At 33.8% G+C, this 3,168-nt stretch overlaps 1 non-coding gene across 1 annotated transcript; it reads right to left on the bottom strand.

The window, feature by feature from the left end:
• Nucleotides 1–1,079: 1,079 nt before the first annotated feature.
• Nucleotides 1,080–1,185, bottom strand: LOC148951895 (U6 spliceosomal RNA). Its single transcript, XR_016141831.1, has one exon. It is a non-coding gene; the product is annotated as a U6 spliceosomal RNA (small nuclear RNA).
• Between the last annotated feature and the right edge of the window lie 1,983 nt (nt 1,186–3,168).

Here is a 3,168-nt window from a genome sequence, read left to right as displayed (position 1 = left end):
TTTCTAGAAAACTCCACAACATCAATTAATATAAAAAAAAACAATAAGGAAATCCCTCTATTTTAAAACTAACAAACCCCACTACAATATAAAAAAGATACATAAAGAAAGAAAAACGAGCAAAAATGGGGTTTTTGATGGGACCTGATAGAAAAACTATCAGGTCCCAAATTTATCAAGGTAAAGACCCTATCCCAATAGGTGAAAACTCCGGTGTCTACAGAATTCCTTGTTCGTGTGGTTTTTGGTATATCGGAAGAACTAATCAGCGACTAACAGATAGATTAACTCAGCATTCTAGTTCAATTAATAATACACTTAAAAAGCGAAAAAAACCAGAAAATTTTGACTCTGCCCTTGCAGAGCACATTTTTGAAAAACCAGACCATACTATTTTGTTTAATCAAGCTAGTCTTATTTCGCATGATAAAGGTATTGTTCAGCACTACAGAGAAGCTGTTGAAATTTATAAATACCAACATTTAGGTCTAGCTTTGAACAGAGATTCCGGTGATTTAAGAATAAACGAGTCATATTTCGGTTTTCTCAAAAGAGAAGCCGATACGTTAGTAATCCCTGAAATAAACCTTGAACCACTTTCCCAGTCATCTAATCAAACACGTGAACAACCCCTTAGGTCTCAAAGGATGTCTGAAAGAAATGCATTAATTAAAATTCGAAATAAAATGAAATATTTTTACAAATTATTTAATTTCTTGTTCTGGTTGTTTTTTCGAGCGAATGAATTGATTCCTTTGCTTTTTCAGTTGTTCGCTAGTATCCGTCGATGTCAGTTCATGTTTTTTCTGAATTTTGTGCAAATCACTGATATTGGCGAATAACTCGATTTTATGGCTGTTAGGTAGTTGGTTTTAATTCTTTTAATTTTTGGCTTTTATTGATACATCGTTTCGTTTATCGCTGAAGAATATAGTCGTCTGTCCTCTCGAAATATTCGCTTTTTTTTTTCAGTATCTTCATTTGGCCTTTAAAAACCCCATTTTTGCTCGTTTTTCTTTCTTTATGTGATGTAAGGCCAATGTGGTTTAAGAAATTATCTTTATAAAAATGATAATACAAAAAATGTGGAACGTTTCACGATTTTGCGTGTCATCCTTGCGCAGGGGCCATGCTAATCTTCTCTGTATCATTCCAATTTTAGTATATGTCCTCCCGAAGGAGGACAATATAAAGTTACCAAATCTTTATATATACCTGGAAAAAATTGAAGATTTTACATAATGTAGGTATGCAGTTAAAATTAATTTTCTAACGAATTAGATAAGACAACCCCAAACAACAAAGTGAAAAACTAAGTGTATTATGTTAAAAACGCAAATATTATGATCATTATTTTATTTAAGGAGTGTGTTATTTTTTAGTAGCAAAATACGAGGTTTTAAAAGGAAAATGAGTTAATGCGTTAGGCACTCTCTTTCAAAGTTACACTATGACAATGCAGAATGGTGATTTTAAACATGTCTCCGCCTTCTTTGGAATACCACAGTAAACATTTAAGTGAATGGGAATTCTATTGTCAGAGACAGGAATAACGTCAATAATTTTATGATTTCCGTATTTTCATTGATTCCATCAAAATTTGGTGTCTTTTCCTGTTTTGGGCCTGTGGGCTCGCATCCTGCTGATGTATCATGGTTTGTTCTGTAAGTTCCAAAGAATTTCGCTATATCTGTTACTTACAGAATCCTCCCCTCCCTCGAAATTATCCTTCCGTATGCGTCTGGCATAGTGATGCCTAGAGTGCAACCAGGAAATTTTTCAGGGAGGGGGATCTACCAGGAGTGTGTTTTTTTATCAGGATTTAATTGAAAACATTTCTCATTTATTCTCTTGGTAAATTTTCCACATATCTTTGTCTCCAAGAAGGGACTAAACACTTTTACTAATAGGCTAAATGAAAGTTTTGGTAAAATTTGGGTTGAAAATTTTGTGGAAGACGAGGGGGGGGGGGGCAACCCAAGATTTTGCCCAAGGCACAAGAGAGACTAGAACCTCCACTGAAGAAATATAAATCCGATTCTCACCAATGAGCAATTTAGATTAATTTTTCCAAAAACAGATCAAGACATGCGTACTAATGAAGAAAAAAACTTGAAATGTCAAGGCTGCATACTTTGTCATACTCGATTCTAAAAAAAAATGCGCTGATTCCAAATATGCAAGGTTTGCTCATCTAGCTGTTTCACAAATATGTTTGTTTTAAGGTTCAGGTTGATTTTTAGGGGGTGAAATTTGTACTTCCAAGTAAAGCCGAACAACAACAAAAAAAAGTTGATTTTTAGGGGGGGGGGTGAAATTCGTGCTTCCATGTAAAGGCAAACAAGAAAAAAAATTGATGTCTAGAATAGGGAATTAGATCACGGTGACTATGAAAATCATCCTTATTGGCAGTGCTGGATTTACCAGTAGGCTGAGTAGGCTGAAGCCTAGGGCGGCAAATTTTAGGGGGCCGCGGATTTTAATAAAATTGTGAAAAAATGTTCAAATTTACCGAAGCTGAAATGATAGCGCTAACGCCCTACATAAAGAGCGTACAGCGGGCGTTCCTAGGTGGTGTGCAATGAGCGCGCATGGGCGGCAAAATTGGGGGGCGGCGTAAGTTTGGGATTATCAAAAAAAATTAATAATAATAAATATTATATAGAGTAACAAATATTGAGATATGTTTTTGTTATTCTAATACACTGATTCTTTGGCGTGATCGCTCTATTGGCATTGCTTATCTTTCAAATTTTTAAAATCCCTGAATAAGCTCTATCAAAATTATTTGATGTGTACGTGTATTTTGTTGGCAAATTTTACTGACATCGTCGGTAGTATTTTGTCAGCAAACACAAAGAAAACTTTATAGCTGTAAGTTTATCAAGTATTATTCTATATACATATATTACAGTGCTTACTTGTAATTATTGACTATGAGCGCGCTTTCTTTTGAATTATATCAGTTTCAGTTTTGTTTTTGCGAATAGAAAAAAATTTGTTCCGAGTGTTTGCTATAATTTACAAGTTTTTCGTAAATTACCTTAACGCAGTAGCTTATTTATTATAGGTAAGTAGTAGCCTATATATGATAATTTTATTGAGAAATAAATCACTCATAATTATTTATGTTATTTATGTCATAATTATTTATTTAGACATAATTAA

The sequence above is a fragment of the Artemia sp. Qi Xiang Cuo genome, chromosome 5 (assembly GCF_049724085.1).
Source record: "Artemia sp. Qi Xiang Cuo chromosome 5, ASM4972408v1, whole genome shotgun sequence".
Classification (NCBI taxonomy): Eukaryota; Metazoa; Arthropoda; class Branchiopoda; order Anostraca; family Artemiidae; genus Artemia; species Artemia sp. Qi Xiang Cuo.
This window is presented reverse-complemented; position numbering and strand designations above follow the sequence as displayed.